Source organism: Rhinolophus hipposideros (assembly GCF_964194185.1).
Source record: "Rhinolophus hipposideros genome assembly, chromosome: 13".
NCBI lineage: Eukaryota > Metazoa > Chordata > Mammalia > Chiroptera > Rhinolophidae > Rhinolophus > Rhinolophus hipposideros.
In genome coordinates this window covers 57,153,859-57,170,980 of record NC_138059.1, presented here as the reverse complement: position 1 = coordinate 57,170,980, position 17,122 = coordinate 57,153,859, and the positions used below count along the sequence as shown (strand labels likewise).

At 40.5% G+C, this 17,122-nt stretch overlaps 1 protein-coding gene across 2 annotated transcripts in view; it reads left to right on the top strand.

Annotated features, from left to right (window-relative positions):
• CA8 (carbonic anhydrase 8) overlaps positions 1 to 17,122 on the top strand; it is a 201,842-nt gene that overhangs the window by 72,450 nt on the left and 112,270 nt on the right. The window contains exon 1 of one of the 2 annotated variants that reach the window (XM_081070899.1): positions 4,347 to 4,372. The exons of the other annotated variant lie outside the window; for it this stretch is intronic. The gene's annotated coding sequence lies outside the window, so the exon portion shown is untranslated. Of the gene's footprint in view, positions 1 to 4,346; positions 4,373 to 17,122 lie in introns of those variants that run through there. 2 annotated transcript variants of the gene reach the window in all.

Genomic DNA, 17,122 nt, shown 5'->3' with positions numbered 1-17,122 from the left:
CTCCTCTCTCTTATAATCATGTCTTGACTAAAGCACATTTTCTACCCTCCTTTCAGCCCATCCTTCATGCTCATTGGTTCATTAGCACAGATTCTACCAACATCACTGAAACTTCTTTTATTTTCCTATCATTTTCTTTCAGATACTATCCTCATTAAACATAATAGAAAAACTGCCCATTGAACCACAGAACCAGTAATAGCCCAGGAACGGTAGTTTTACCCTGGATTATTTGCTGGGTAACTGAAATGAGCAGTAATAATCAGTCCCCAGATGAACAGTAACTGTTCTTTTACCTTAAAATTATTTTTTAAATTACATTAGCCAAAGGCGTTTCTGAAAAGTTAAGGTTTCGCTGGCTTGATACTAGATGGTGTTTGATTAAGGGACACAAGTTCCTGAATCCTTTGTTGACCTAGCTACCTTGTTTCTTCCTGAGGTTACTGTGAGACTTAATTTCATGGAATAATGGGCATAACAATTGTAATGACATACATCCTCTCAAGATGGGCTTTAGCCCCAAACACCCATGCAGAACAGCAAGAGCTCGGCCAGACCCTTGGAGGGCAAGGCTTACCTCAGCCTGGTTACTCTGACTGGACTGGAACCAGGGCACACTGTTTTCCTGTTTGACTTGCAACACTGTACACATGTAAGTCTGGGAACTTGCTTTTTAACAGAACAAAAACCCATCTTGCCAGCTGGAAGAAAAATAGTAGAGAGCAGATTTTTTCCTTATGGGCTCATTTAACCTCCCTTGTCTTCATCTCTAAAATCTGGACAATTTTCCTTCTTACGATAGAGCAAAGGGGGTGGGATGGGGAAGAAAGAACTCCTAGCGTAGTGTCCTCTACCTGGCCTGCTCATTAAACGAGGTTTAAAAATATTGGCACCTGCAATGTCAGAGAGATAATGGATGGGGAGAGGTGGGTCCACAGTGTGAGGGATATAATGATAAACGTCTAAGTATTACTTTGTCTTGTGCACCTGAAACTAATAAAAAAAAAAAAAACTCATAGACACAGACAATAGTTTAGTGGTTACCGGATGGTAGGCGGGGTGGGGGGTGGTAGATGAGGGTCAAGGGGATCAAATATATGGTGATGGAAGGAGAACTGACTCTGGATGGTGAACACACACTGTGATTGATATTTAGATGATGCATTACAGACTTGTACACCTGAAACCTATGTAACTTTGTTAACCGTGTCACCCCAATAAACTTAAATTTTTTTAAAAAAAAGTAAATAAAAAGAAAAATATTGGCACCTGGGTCCTACCACAGACTCACCAGAATTCCTGGGGGTCGGGCCTAGGCATTTAAAACAAAGCATCCAAGGTGATTATGGGGTGCAGCCAGGAATGACAGCCACCTTCCTGAGGCTAACATTATTTGTTATGAAAAAATGAAAAACTACAGCCAGACAAAATCAAACAAACAAATGCACAAACAAACAAACAGTGATCCCACTACCACCAAATAATGACCATTTTCACTGTGGTCTTACCTGTATCTATAGCTATATGAAGAGATATTTTAAAACAATGTGAAGTATTAATTTCTGTAACCTAATAAGTGGTACATATGAAGTTTCCCTTTTATAATTTGTTCTCTTTCTGAACAGGATTCTTTCCTGAAGCCATTAGCCAAAAATGGCAAAACACCTCTGGCTTCGTCTGTTCAGACTGCTGTAACAAAATACCACAGACTAGGTCTAAACAACAAACATTTATTCCTCACAGTTCTGGAGGCTTTGAAGTCCGAGGTCAGCGTGCCAGCATGGTTGGATGAGGGCCCTTTTCCTGGTTCCTAGCTGGCACCTTCTCGCTGTGTCCTCACAAAGTGCAAGGGCACCGGGAGCTCTCTGGGGTCTCTTATAAGAGCACTAATCCCACTCATGAGGGCTCCACCCTCCTGACCTAAGCACCTCCCACAGGCCCCACCTGCTGATACCATCTGTCTTTCAGGATTAGGATTTCAATATAGACATTTTGTTGTGGGAGGAGCACAAACATTCAGAATATGGCAACCTCTCAAACATATTGCTTCCTATTTAAATTCTTCCTCCATCTTGTCCTTTTTTTATAGAGTGTGTTGCCCCCAGGCTGCAAATGGAGTTTTAGTTCTCTGATAAGCACAGCTCTACATTGCCTTGAGGCATCTGAGGTCCCCAGTTGTGGCCATGTAATTGATTCCCTTGAGGACAAGAGATGATCTTTTTACCACTTCGCATATTTACCCATAAACCCTTTCATCAGAAATCCTGCAGCTTCGTAACTGTGATGTTTTCACAACCCAAATAGTCTTCCATTTAATCTAAAATATTAGATGAGGATGGCTCCACTTCCTCTGGATAGAAGGAATGCCTTTTAAAAGAGTTGGGAGGCACTGTTCTGCAGTTCTCTTTTAGAAAATAATTGCCTGAAAAAAAAAAAAAAAGAGATTTGAAGGTGATTACTCAAGAAAAGGCCCTCTGTGTTTCCTCCCCACAATACTCTTGGGATATGTTTGGTATTTCTCCACCTCAAATTTCATTCCTTTTGAATGTTTCAGTTTCCATTTCCCTTCCACAATGTAGACAAATATCTCCATTTACCGTGTTGAAGAATCTTGTATTAAAATACCTGTATTGCACAAAGCAAGGCTGTAGCATAGGTCCGAGCCTGCACTGGGATGTTAGGGAGGAGGCAGACTGTGGAAGCCCGAATTAGGAAAGGTGTCAGGGAGGAGGTGGCATTTGAGTTGGGCCTGAAATGAATTTTAGCAGTGTACCTGAGTTAGGGGAAATGAAAATGTAAACAGAGGAATGTAGCAGGAGAGGATCCAAGTCAGGATTTCTGGATGTAGGGACAGAGAGCCGCAGAGGTTGTTTTGGCCTGGCCCAGGTTTCAGGACAGGCGATTGTGGGAGATGTGGTCGTGGACAGGTCTCTGAAGATTCTCACTGCCCAGAAAGGAGAGTGAGTGCTTTATTCTGTGGCACTGGGGAGCCATTGGAGAATCTGAGCAGGGGCGTGATAACAGCATAGCCCCTTATAAAAATGAATTTGGTAGCCGTGGGTAGGATGCTTTGGGGGAGGACATGGTGGAGGGCTGGTTACAAAGCTGTTGCCTGGGCTCAGGTGTTAAGAACTGAGGGACTCAACTACAAAAAGGGCAGTGGGAATGAAGAGATGGGGACGCATGTGACAAACACTGCACTGCAGTCTTCTGAGGATGACGTAGTTGGATGGGAGTGGCGTGCGGCATGAAGAGGAAGAAGAAAACAGGTGAAGCCAAGGTTATAACCCCGGGCAACACAGAAACTGGAAATGCAGGCGAGTTTGGGAGTTAGATCATTGAGAGAGATGCTATAGGTACAAGACAGAGCGTTACAAGTCTTTTAGATAACAGCAACAACAACACAAAGTTTAGCAGACCTTTGAACTCCAAACCCCCAAGAGAAGACAAAGTTCAAATGCTATAGTATATGAACAGTGCATTAGAAGACAGTACCCACCTGGCCACATTTGGAAGGGAGTTTCGTTTTTAAATCATCTCAATCCGTTTGGCTCATGCAGGTAAACTTCTTCCTAGAAAATCTCTCAGGAAATTGTGTTTATTGCTCCTTACATAATCATCAAATATTGACTTTCTGGCAAGGAAATTCCATGCCAAATAAAGAGGACCTCTTGTGTTTACAGTTACAACTAAGTAAAAATAAATGCCAAACAAGGTGGTTCTTAAAGTTAAAAAAAAAAAAATTACACTGAAGTGCCCTTTACTGAGTCCTATTACTGCTCCATTTACCGCTGAGTTAGGGTTAATTGTCTCTGTCAAGACAGTTTTACTACAAAACAATTAATTTGCTTCCTCCTTCCCACTTCCAGGTCTCCCAGAGGTCTTAATTATAACCCAACAAACCTGCTGCAGAAAACCTATCGATCACTTTATTTTAAGTTTTTTTTTTAAGTTTGTTTGAAAAAAAGTCATGGCAAAAAAGTGTACTGGCTTATCCGGTAATTTTAACATTAGCTTATTGTTGTAGTCCTTTTTCTAGAGTATTCACTTGCAGTATATGGGAGTCGACACCTTAACGAGGGCTTCACGTGTTTTGCAAAAGCATTTATTTGTTCAGGACCTATTAGGTATATATGTAGCTGTGTTCAATGCTTACATGCATTATTTCATTTATCTCTACAGCAACTTGCTGCAGTAGATACTATTATGACTGTCGATGTTCATTACTTGGGGCTTCAGTATTCGTGAATTCACCTACTTGTTAATATTTGAAATCCTGAAATCCACACTGGTGGTAACGTCACCATCATTGCTGGACGAGCACATGTGCAGAGCAGCAGCAATTCGAGTTGACCGGTACACACCTGCCCAGGTGAGGTTGAACGAGGCTACACTCTGCCCTCTTGTTGCAGCACTCGACTGTAAACAAGTGTCATTTCTGAGATCTATTTAGTGCTATAATGTTTGCATATTTTTTTTGCTTTATGTTGACAATTTCTTTGTTTAAAAAGGCTCCCAAGCGTAATGCTCTTCTTCCTAAGAGCAAGAAGGCCTGATGTGCTTATTTAGAAAATAGGTGGGTCAGATAAGCTTTGTTTAAATCCCAGTTATAGCGCTGTTAGTTCACTGCAAGTTCAATGTCAATGAGTCAACAACATATGTGTTAAATAAGGTGCATTTAAGTAGCAATACACATAAAACAACGTTATGTATGGATGGGTTGAGGAAAATATTGTGACCAGAGGCTCCCAGGAACCTAATCCTGTATTTCCCTTCAAAGTGATGATTTCATCCAGTGTTCACTAATTCAGTGTTTGCAATGAGTTTATAAAACATAACTACAGCTGGTATCAGAAAGGGGTTCTGTGTGTTTGTCACAGGAAGGAATTGAAGGATGCACTGAACAAGCCAAGCCAGCAGTAAATTTATGAAAGAAGCCCAGTCCAGTCTCTACGTGGCAAGAATGGGGAGGCTCAGAGAAGAGCAGCTGCCCTGGAGAAAAGCGGGGCTTGGGAATTTATTCCATTTAAAATGAAGGCATGAACAGTCAAGACTTAGGGGTGGCATTGTAGGTGTTCCTAGATGGGTCCTTGCTGACCACTCCTTCCTGACGGGAGGAGGGATTTTTGTCCTTATTTGACTCTGTTGGAACTGTCATGGCAATATGTGGGTGGGGTGGGGTGCAGATTTTCCTGAACTGTAATGCTAATAACATAATCCATTATAATTAGCTCAAGTTCACCTAAAGTGGCAAGATGGCATCCTGGATCTGCTCTTGGTTGCTGATACCTAGTTCTGGCCAGTCTGGGAGCTGCACTTTTTTCTTAAGAATGATGTCACCTCCTCTCTCCTTTGTCTCCCCTCACCTCCTCCTTCCCTTTCTCCCTCTGTCTGGGGCAGCCCTATTCTTCCTATGTAAGGTAACACAGTGAATATCAGAGTCAACGGGTGTCTCCTCCATTTGTCAATGAGAAAGCTGAGGCCTCAAGCCATGTGCCCCAGGGCTTTAAGTGGCAGAGCCTGGATTAGACTGGTTCTATTTAATGACTTCAGTGCTTTGCTGCCTCCAAAAATCTGGTTTAAAATTGTTCTTTCTCCTTCCCATGGTCTCCATGTTTATATTTTCTATATCAGCCGTTTGCATTCTGAGGAACATGTCTTCCACGTAGAGGATGAAATGCGTAGGAATTGGGGCGGGCCCTTCATCACTGAGTAGGGCTGGCCATTCCAGACTTCCTGGCTGTTATGTCACCCGCTCTCCTGAGTCTATAGCACCTGAAAGTGTGGCGACAGGTTCTTGAGGGCAGAGGAAAAGTCAGTGCATGTAAGAGAGGGTCAAAGGAATTAGCCTTTGTTTTCATCTTCAGGAATTCTGAGCAGAGCACCTGTAGATTGAAACCTAGTGTTATTTTATTCCTGAGCCAACACTTTTATACCTTGTCTCTGCTTCAACTCACCACCAACATTACTCATCCAAAACTTCCTGAAAAAACACCTGTTTTCAACCCCTTATGGGCATTGAAACATTACAATTTGTTAACACAAAAGTGTTAGCAGTAGCACATTTCTGTGTAACACAATACAAAATCAACGCACACCTTAATTTGCAAGCCTTTGTTCTCCCAGAGCTCTGAGCTCCCAATGACTGACTCCAAAATTCACTTTAGTGTTTTGGAAATTGCTTTTTTTCTGAATAAAAACTGATAGATATTTACTGTAGATTATTTGGAAAATATAGGATAGCAAAGAGGAGCCTAGAGAAGGTACTTAGGTGTTGGTCCCATCACATATACTACTTCTTAATGTTTGCGTGTGTGTCCTTTCAGTCTTTTCTCCTTTATAGTTTATGAAGTTCAAAATGTTGCACTTCAAGCTTTTTTATTGAATGTTATGTAATAAATATTTTCCCGTTTGGTTAGATATTACTATTAAATGATAGCAAAATATTTTAGTGTATGGGTTCACCACAAATTATTTAAAGATTTATATAGCTGTATATTTAGGTTTTTTGCTTTTTTTATATTATAAAACAACTCTACAGTAAGAATCCTTGTAGCTAAATCCTTGCACAAATATCTAGTTGTTTTCTTTGGAAAAATTATTAGAAATGAAATTGGTAGATCAACAATATGCACATTTTTGAGGCCTTTGAAAGACTCACACCCAGCTGCAATGTAAATATTGGTTAGCATCCAAACATCTTTTACTCTTTAACCGAATTTCTTTACATGCCAGCAAACATATTAGTGGTATGGTGGACAGACCGGGAGAGGCTTAGAGAAATATACTTCAAGGAGAGTGTGTTAGAAAAAAATTACTACCTTTTAAATCTTCCAAGTATTGATGGCAGAAAGTTAAGGGTCAGCTAGAATTAGATTGAATGTGTGTATGTGGGGGTGGGTGGGGTGGGATGGGGTGTTTGGTGGCTATTATAAGGGGCCCATTTTTCCCCTCAGCATATTTCAGACCGTCTTGATTTAGGATGCGTACTTGAACTCACTGGGAATAGCTGTTGTAACCGGATAGTGACTTTTGAACACTATACTGATTTTCAACTGAGAACCTTCACCTCTCCTTTAACTGACCACATTCCCAAACAGTACTCATCTAGAGCTTGGAACAAAGTAATTTTTGCAGGTGCAGTTGCTGCAGGGTAGAGCTCCATTGGGTAAATTCTTCTTAGTGGTGAAATAGAATGGTTTAGTCCACAAAGTCTGTATCTGCAGCTGCAAGTATCTATTTTCATTTCTTGGAAAGATAACATTGTATCATCTGTGTCCAATATCACTGGCTAACTTGTGACCATTATGCCTAGAGAAAGCCATTACCACATCAGTCTACCTGCTGAGAGAGTAATTAATGATTAAATCTTAGGAAAGGATAGGTGTTGTTTTTATCTAGCAATAACCAAACAGTCTGGCCCACTCGACTTCTCCTCCCATGGTGTGAGATCCATAAAGCATTACACATGGTTTATATGTCCAATCAAAATTTCTTTTTGGGGTCTGAACAAACCACATGGCAGAGAGCAATAACGTTCTTCCTTTTCACCAAGGAAACTTTTGTTGTGCATGGTTTTAGTTTAGGCATACCCAGATTTGTCATGACGACAATAATTTGGTCTTTCCTTTGTCTTCTGAATACCTGGTGGTAGCAACAAATAATATTTATTTTGGGAACTGTGCTTGCACTTAAACTCACTTATACATTGGCAAGTAATTCAAATGCTGGTTGTCAGGGCTGGCACAAGTGTCTGGTAAGCTGTTTGTTTTTGAGGCCCCTACCTTGTTTCTTGCACACTTTCTGTCCTCACTTTTCTCTTTTGCAACCTGGATCACAGAAAAGAAGGATCTGATAAACAAAATTTCAGTAAGATGATAAAAATGTATGTTACTCCTCCTAGGAATATTTTAATCTTAAAGTAGGCCTACAAGATGGAGAACACCCTTACCAAAAAAAGAATTGATTTTCAGTGTGTGATTCAATGCCTGAGCACTGTGTATCTGTTTCGATGCCATTGTCATATGCATGCATGTGTTCATAGAGGTATTTATTTTGGTGGTAAGAGGGTAAGAAATGTCCAAATCAAGAGTAGAAGAATATGTCTCTATAGTGCAGTTGTTTTTTTTTTTTTTCTTTTTTTGGCCCAGTGGATTGTTGATTAATCTGACAAGTTGTCAGTGTAAACAGCCATACGGCTGGTGGAATATTCATTACTTTTTCATTTATAGTTTTGTATACTCCATCCGTTTTCCTACTATTACAGGAGCAGAATTTAGAAGCTGTAAAGATTTGATTACTATTAAAATCACTTGACTATTTTCTTGCATTGTTAAAAAAATTTTTTCATGGTTCATTTCAGCAAATTTCTGCTTGATTATACTGGGCATGTTTTCATAGTTCATTGTTTTCTTTTTGAACTAGGAAAAAAATTGCTACAATTCCTAGTCACCTGTGGAACATACAGAGTTGTAGAAATGATAAGATAAATATATCTGGTCCTCTACTTACACTCTAGCACTTCTCGTTCTTTTAGAATTCACATTTCTTTTTAGGTACAAATATCTATTTGTAAACAGCAAAGAAAGATTAATGAGACTGTATTCAAATAAACAGAAGTTTTTCTTGTACATATCTTTTAAATTATGTGCTTTTATTAAGAAGAAAATTGTCCTTTTTGGTAATAGTATACATTTGAATCTACAGGAAACATTTCATATGTTTTTGTCTTTAATTTTGTTTAGAATAAACTCTCAAAAAATAATTAAAATATTTTTTGTTCTTTTATGACAATTGCTGGTATGTATTGTACAGAAAAAGCTCCACATATATTTTCATTTTTTAACTCGATTTTTAATGACTTTATTTTATTACAATGTACCAGGAGCTTCTCTTTGGGTGAATTAAGCTAAGAAGGTCCTTTATCAGTATGAGAAAATGGTTCAGTGCCACAGAAGAAAATGTGTCTTATAGTTTTTGTTGAGTTTCCCTAGTATTATTCAGTAGCTAAAATACAAGTAAGGTAATAAATATCGCACAACCAGACCAAGACTGTGGTCAGAGGTACTTAGTTTCTTAGACTGTTTTTGAAGAATTCATTTAATTCCTCATGTTGCATCAAATATTGTTCTGGTGTTGTAATTTCTTTGATTTATTTTCTCCAAATGCCAATAGCATTCACCCTGGGAAGCTCCATTTACATGTTGGCATTCTGCTGTTTTCTAAAATGGACCATAGCATTGAGAAAGGGCATAAACACCGCCACCACCACCATCCCCATCAACAGCAACAACTTGCTTCTGGCTTGGATTGAAGTAAATTCATCTTTGTGGGATTTCACAGAGCCAAGGTGGAGTGAAGCTGTATCTCCCCGTCATGCTGTGGTTTATTAAAGACGTGGATCCACAGAGGACTGAATTTGCAGCACTTCAGAAATAGGTCAGGTCAAGCAAATTAATAATTACTTAGCATAAAAAGCATACCATTGAAATGGATGGGAAACTCACAGGAAATTCTTCCTGGAACTGTCCAGGTAAAAAGCAATGCTCTGCTTAGAGAAAGAATTTAAGTGCTGATTGAATGTCAGTCCTTGAGGTATTAGGGCCTTATCTTGTAACTCCATAAAGGGATTAAGAATAGTATATGATGAGATTTCTGGAGAAAGCTTATACTAGTCATTTATCAAGAAGATGAAAGAAATGAATGTTGACATGCGAACTTCTTATAATGTGGAACTCAACCAATTCACAGTTACCATTTTCATGCTCATAGCCCACAGTCTATGTCTTCATCAGTCTAAGTAAGAAGTGTATGGCGAAGTTTCCCATGTACCCGCCATTGGAATAACCATTATAGATAAAAGGTGAATGAAAATCTCTGTGCTAAAGGAGCTTCTGGCCTTGTGTGAAGTCAAGTCTTCACATAAATAACTATGGAAATCGAAAGAGGCATTAGAATTGCTGTATCAGGATGGGCTAGCTAGACCACGGACTAACTCCAGCCTGTGGAGAGTTGGGGAGAACTTTGCAAAAGAGGTGGCATTTGTTGGAGCTTGAAGAATGAGTAGGATTTGGCCAGGTGGAAAAGGCAGGAAGCATTATAGGCAGCGTGAACAGCGTGTGCAAAGGCATAAAGCAGAACTTCTTAACGTCCATCAGAAGTGCCTGGGGTGCTTTCTCAATGCAGATTCCTGGGCTCACACAGATACATGTGAATAGAAATCTCTAGAGCTGGGGTCTGAGAATTTATAAGGCAGCATATTCCACAGCTGGGAATACTGCTCCAGCTCTAATACTGAGCGGAGCAAAAGCCTACTTAGCAGCCTTGAATGTGAGCAGAATTGCAAAGGTCTCTATAGCAGGTATGGGACATATGTGTCAGTGGTGGGAAAGATGCTGTGGGGTATTTGTGGTAAGCCTCGGTGGCAGAATCACAAATCAGGTCCCTAGAGTTCTGGAGTAAAGCCATTTAAACAGTAGTATAGAATTATATGCCTTTGAAAAACATCTTCTGGTGCATTACTGGGCTCTGGCAGAGACAGAGCGATGCACATGGAACACCAAGTGACTGTTCAGCTGGATCTGTCCATCATGAGCTGGGAAGATCTGTCAGTTCATAAGATCAGGCTGGCCCAGTAACTGTCATCGTAAGATGAAATGGGGACATCCAGGATTGAGCACAGGCAGCACTAGTAGGCATAAGCAAATGACGCAAATGGCTAGTCCAAATCCCACGGCCTCCACAACTGTTTTATTGTGTCGTCTCTCTGCTTCCACCTATGGCCGTATACGGGATCCTACAGGACAGGAGGAGGAAAAAGCCTGAGCTTTCTTTGTAGAAGGTGAGCTTGAGCTTAATCTGTGGGTGCAAACTGCAGACGGATGGCAGCCATCTGCAGGCTCACTCAGAGGTTGCTTTGATAGAAGGTGGTGAGAGAAAATCCTCCCAATGGGCAGTGCACCTGGTCACTCACTTTACAATGACAAAGAAGTGGCCCATGGTTAGAAAATAATGAGAATCATGGGAAACAGTGAATAGTATGGCCAGCTGGTCAGGGGTCTAGAAGGAAAAACACTGGACGCATAGATAAGACACATGTGGAGCTGAGGCGGGATAGGTAGCCTAGGAAGTTGACAACCCCCTCCAGGGGACGATGTGAGGGGCCTGACCCATTACAGAAGCAACAAGTGGCTGTATCCAGCACCTGTGGCTAGAGAAAAACAAGTACCAGTTTCATCCAGCATGCTAATCCCTGTGACCAGGACCTGACTTTAACTAATTATGATGTCATGTGCATCGTGGTTACTGCGACTCCCATCATGCACCTGATGCCACGACAGTTCCAGAGAACCAAATAAGAAAGCAAAAGCTGGGGGAGGAGATGAACGAACCTCATCAATGGGATGTCACCTATTCCCTCCCCAGGAGGTAATTACCCATGATCAGGACTTCCTTGGGAGCAACTTGTTCGCTGAATGTGCCCACATTTTCCTCTCAAGTGTTTACTTTCACTTTCTTTATAAAAAAAATTATTTTTTTCTTCCTTTTTTTCAAAAATTAAAGTTTATTGGGGGTGACAATGGTTAGTAAAATTACATAGGTTTCAAGTGTACAATTCTGTACTACATCATGTATATATTACAATGTGTGTTCACCACATCAGTTCTCCTTCCATCACCATATATTTGATCCCATTTACCCTCATATACCACCCCCCACCCCCTTACCCTCTGACAACCACTATACTTTCACTTTCAGTAAATCACTTTCGCTTTCCTGGGTCTGTCTCACTCTTGAATTCTTTCTTGCACGGAGACAAGAACCCAGTCACTGCTGCTCTGGGTTGAGTCCTCTCTTGGACTTTGCCGTGCACCTCCAGAGACAGAGTGGCCTGAAGGTAAAGACCTTTGGATCACATGTTAACATCCACCAGCGAGTGTCCACAGAAGGACCACTAAACAACCGAGCAGTCAGAATGACCCAGCCAGTTGATATCAGCCAGCCATCAATCACCCAGGTGCTGATAGGATGAGCCCATGAATTCAGTGGCTATGATGACCTCACATAGATGAGCCCAACAGCATGGAGCCCCATTCACCAAAATCCATGCCAGAATCCAATGCCAAAATCCATTGTCTGAATGTCTGAACTGCCAGCTCAGAGCGGATCAGTGTGAGAACTTCCATCTTCTCCAGAGCCCTGCCTTGGTATACTTCCAGTCCCCTCGGCCATGCTGGCTTCTGTCTATACTAAAGCGGTCTCAGAGTCACTGTTAGAATAGCTTCTTGAAACCATCAAAGTGTCTTTCAGTGGATGAATGGATAAAGAAGTTATGGTATATGTACACAATGAAATACTTTTCTGCCATAAGAAAACGTGAAATAGTTTGCGACAACCTAGATGGATCTTGACAGTATAATGCTAAACAAAAGTCAGACAGAAAAAGTCGAGAACCATATCATTTCACTGATATGTGGTATATAAAACTGAAAACAATAAATGAACAATACAAATAAATGAAGAAACAAAACTCATAGACACAGACAATAGTTTAGTGGTTACCAGAGGGTAAAGGGGGTGGGGGGAGGGAGATGAGGGTCAAGGGGATCAAATATATCGTGATGGAAGGAGAACTGACTCTGGGTGGTGAACACACAATGTGACATATAGATGATGTATTACAGAATTGTATACCTGAAATCTATGTAACTTTACTAACAATTGTCACCCCAATAAACTTTAAAATAAAAAGAATAGCTTTTTGAAAAATCTGAGAGATCATTCACTATGGAAATATTACCACAATACTTAGAATTCTTAAAACTTTTCAATGGCTGAGCTGCTAAATTGGGCAAATCTGGTTTTAGTCCTAGTAACATGATTTGACTTAAAAATCTTTTGGTTGTCTTTAGACAGTCAATTAATTGACATTTATTGAAGAAGTTGGTTTTAATAGCACTAAAACAGCATTACAGAAATCACATTAGAATAGGTGGAGGGCTCATGCCAAGTGGCGTGGATGATAAGTTGATTTTCTTTAAGATCCCACTTTCCCCCACCATCTTTTAAATCAAATGTATACCAATTACTGTAGGAAAACTCAAAAGCATTAATATTACCTTTTATCAACTCACAGTATCTTATAATAATGGGTTAAAATCTTATAAAATGTGCTTTAAAAGACCAGTGTGTTTAAGAGAAAAAAGCGATCTGTCACAGAAGCCATTGTTCGTCTAAAGACCAAGTCCATAGCTGGGAAAATATAAGAACATACATTTGTAATGTCTGTAATCTGTCAAGATGGCGAATATATAAAGTTTAGCTTTTGAGAAATCTGTTCTTAGCAGCAAAATAATCTCAACTGGGAAAAGAAACCCTTGAACCAGTTATGGAGTTATCTGGAGTTTCAGTGTCCAGATAAAGCCTGCTTATTTGGGATAAATTTGCTTTGGGGTTTCAAGATTAGTAGAACACTGCCCTGCCTTGTATTTTGAACTTTATTAAAGTGACCTACAGCCAGAAAAAGTCTCTATAAGATTTCCCAAAAGAAACACCATCTTTTATTGACCACTGGGGTGTTGCGTAACTGTAACGCATGGCAAAGGCTTCTGATGTTTGCTATAGTAGAAACGATCATCCTGTAATGTTGTAAGCTAATGGCAGAAGTGGTGTCTACACTGTTTTACCCCAGGCAACTAGAAGAGAACACTGAAGTCTCTGAATACCTAATAAATAATCCAATGGGCAAATGGAACTTTAAAGAGAACAGAAATTGCCTCAAGCGTTTTCCAAATATTAATTGTGCCTTTGGGGGACCTCTGATTATAGGGATTTCGGAAGCAAAATGATCAGTTTTTCTCATATTGAATTAATGGGTTAACACCGAGCTAAGGCATCTTAGGAACCTATGTCTTTGCTTTAGGGAAAACGTAGCTTTACATTTCCTGGGGTTCCAATACCCTTCTGAAAACACTGTACACCGCCCTGCCAGTCCCACTTCTCAGCTTGCTCTCTGCTACCTGCTGTGCCCTAAATTCTCCCTGTGTCTCACTGCTTCCAAGTCTTTGTTCTGCGGGAAATCCTCCTCTGTCATCTAAGCCTCTTGAGATCCTACCCATCCATTCTTTAAGGTCTAATTCAAATATCATTTCCTTGAAGAAACCTTTGATTCGCACAACTGGGAACAGTCTCTCCTCGCTAAGATCACTCGTAGCGCACAGGACTCACCACAGCCGTTTGTGTTAGAAAATCCATTTAGAACGTGTATCTCCTCCTCCTCCTCAGAGGAGGCAGGGACTGCCTCAGCCTCCCTCCGCGTCCCTCCCCTTCCCTTCCCTGCTGTGTACACAGCTGGCGGAGGCCTGTATTCCCAGATGGCAACACTTAACACACACCCCTGCCTCCTGAGGGCTTAATTGCCCCCCTCCCCATAAAATCTGGGAGGGGTGGTTGTTCTAGAAGTATCCTGAGAGCCATTGTTTCTAGCCACTAAGTCATTTGAGGAGCCCCCCAGACCCACAGAAGGCATTTAACACATTTTTGTTGCTTTATCCCTCTGCCATTTCTTTCATAGTGCATTGAAATTTATATATATATATATATTTTTTTTCATTTGGGTCAAACTGTATTTATTAATAAACTTTCCCAATCTGTCAAATGCTTTTGGAAATGAAATAATATTATTGTTGTCAAAACCCAGCTCAGTTTCTCTAAAGCATAGTTCACGCTCTGTTATTAATGATTTAAGAAAGGCTCTGGAAGAGTAACAGACTGTTTACATAGTGGAGACTGGACTTCTGTAGGCACTTGGCCTCTCTCAAGTCAGCAAAAGCCACAATGTATGATTAAAAAGAAGGTACACAAAGGAGCACAGGGTACATTTCCAGTGCTGTAGCTGTTCCTTTAACAAAGGGATTATTGGAAAGCAACTTGTAATCCAGTGTATATTCCTGTAACTTCTCAACATGTAAAAATAAGGAACAGTAGCAAACTGAAAACTATCATATGCTAAACTAAGTATATTGGAAAAGTGTAAAATTTATACCTGTGGTTTTCTAATTTTGTAATTTGTAATAAAACTGTCAGCATTTGGTACAAGAGTTGGCAAAATGTTTTAGCCCAAATACTGCTGCATGAACTGAACAGCTGTTCAGAGGAAAATGGAATTTGGGAACACTTCAGCTGAACGGCATGAGTGTGGGGAGTTCCATCTTCTCAGCCACAGTGAAACTCTATTACCCAAGTTTAGAAATTATTTACATAAAATAGCACTAAATCTTAGAACATCTCAGATGTGCAAACCCAAGATTAAACAACAACATAAATAACACATACTGGGGGAAAAAAGGCTGTTACCTCTCTAAAATAGGCCTTTTCATGGAAATAAAATAGATGATTTTTTTCCCCCTGAAGTTAAAATTTGGTTCATTTTAACTTAAGGTTGCTATTTGTTCCTAATATTTGTTCACCATTTTCCCAGCTGCGTAACATCTTTGGAACATTCTTAGAAACCCCAAATCCGGACTTCATTCTACTGAAAAGATACAAACGCCGAGTGGAGATTTTCCACGTCCGAGCATGTATTTTGAATTCTGGAGGGGGAGCCCCACACACTTGCCCTTTCCAATTCCTTCTTAATTCTTACATTTTCCAAGACAAAAACAATCAGGTTGAATTGCAATGAGAGCTGGTTGTATGAATTTATTTGGCTTTACTTACTTATTTGGAATTGGGACCATTTGGGGAAAGGAAAAACCCACTCTAGGCTATCCCTGATAACATTAAAACACAGTGTTATACTTCCTTCCTTCTCTCTTCAACCATCTAACAACACTGTCCTCTCTGGCCTTGCACAGACTTTCCTCTCTGTTTTTAGGTCTTGGCCCATTTTTGCAAACTTCCTTTTTAACTTTGGAGCCATTATAACTCTTGTCTTTCAATAATTTTGTGCATATTAGAAATGTTTGAAGACATCATGATTCGATAAATGTCTTCTTTATAGAAGTATATCTTCTTTATAGTTATAGAAGAGCAGTTAAACGTGTGGGTTCTGGAGGCAGACTGCATAGATTTGAAGCCTGATTCCACTATTTCCTGGCTGTGTGACCCAAGGCAAGTTACGTAACCTCTCTAAGCCTCTGTTTCATCATCTCTAATATGGAGATAATAATGGAACCTCTCTCTTAGGGTTGTTAGGAGAATAACGGAGATATGCCTGTAAATAGCACGGTGTCTGCCAGTTAGCGCTCAATAAACGTTAGCCACTCGCTGTATGTGGGTTATCCTTACTGCACCATCTTCTTAAGTTTTAAAACTCTAGTGGAAATATCATCCCATCATCCCTTCATTATCATCATAATTGGGTCACCCTAAGTTATCTCTGCCAGAGAGGTGCTTCAGGCCTCACCTTACAAAGCGCCAATATTAATTCGGTTCTTGTTAATTTATCAAGGGACTTCCACTAGCTACTAATTTAGCAGAGCTCAGAGTCTCTCTGCATGTCCTTGAGCTGCGAGGTAGGAGATCAAGTGCATAGGAAAAAACCCCCCACTAATTGCTTAGCCTTCCAGCTGTTCATTTTCTTGTTTTTCAAAATGGCTCTTAGCAGTAAGCAGGAGACAGGAAAAAGGTTGTTCTAAACTGGAACTTGATTTAATGTGTCCTGGACACAAAACTTTTACTTTCTGCTGCCCGTTCCCTCCTCTCACACCCCCCCCCCCAATCAAGCCTGAAATACATGAAACACAGTCTGTAATGTATTTAGTAAGTGGTGAGTGGCCTAGAGGTCAAAGGCAATCTGGTAGTAGGGGAAATCCGATCTTGTTCCCAAGTTGCTCTTGCAGGCTGGCTTTAGACTGAATATGCCTGACTGTCACCTTGGTTCTGGGAAGGCAGGAACCTTAATTAATGTTGGCCCCTCTGGATCAGGGAGGGAAAAGCTTTCCTGATTCCTTTCTCTGTATCTTAGACTGAAGCAGCCAGAGCTGAGGCTAAGGTTCCTGTTGGGTCCACGCAGTAAGGACAATTGCTGTGTAGCCTGTGGGTCTCAGGGAACTTCTCTGTCAGTGCTCAGGGGACAGGGTGTGGCGGATACCATTGAATTTTCTATTCAGGGAAAAATACG